Here is a 492-nt window from a genome sequence, read left to right on the forward strand (position 1 = left end):
GACACAACTGTAATTTTTAGGTGATTTAAGATCATTTTGAATGAGCACCTGCTTTGATTGTGTGGAGGCTGGAGAGCCCCAGCTCACTGCTGTCAGATCTCCTGGGACAATCTTGATAGCAGCATCCTTTGGAATTATGGGGAAATGCTGTTCAAAATGACATGTACATTAACATTAAATCCACTTGGACTCTATTTGCTTAATCAAGTTAATAAACTACACAGCACCATGTCTTGTTATCCCACCTCCTCCTCCGTGTCTTGCAGGGTCTCTAACTTTAGCGCTGGAACTCTGTGAGATATTTAATTATTAAATAAATTGCATAAATAATTAATGAACAACTCAAATATTATACAGCTCTGGAAAAAAATTAAGAGACCACTCCAAATTTTTCTTAAATCAGCATCTCTACATGAGTCCAATTTTCAGCTTTGCCCAACACATGGCCGTCTAATGGTTAGACAGAGACCTGGAGAGGCCTACAAGCCACAG

The sequence above is a fragment of the Sinocyclocheilus grahami genome, unplaced genomic scaffold, assembly GCF_001515645.1.
Source record: "Sinocyclocheilus grahami isolate Dianchi unplaced genomic scaffold, SAMN03320097.WGS_v1.1 scaffold5824.1, whole genome shotgun sequence".
NCBI lineage: Eukaryota > Metazoa > Chordata > Actinopteri > Cypriniformes > Cyprinidae > Sinocyclocheilus > Sinocyclocheilus grahami.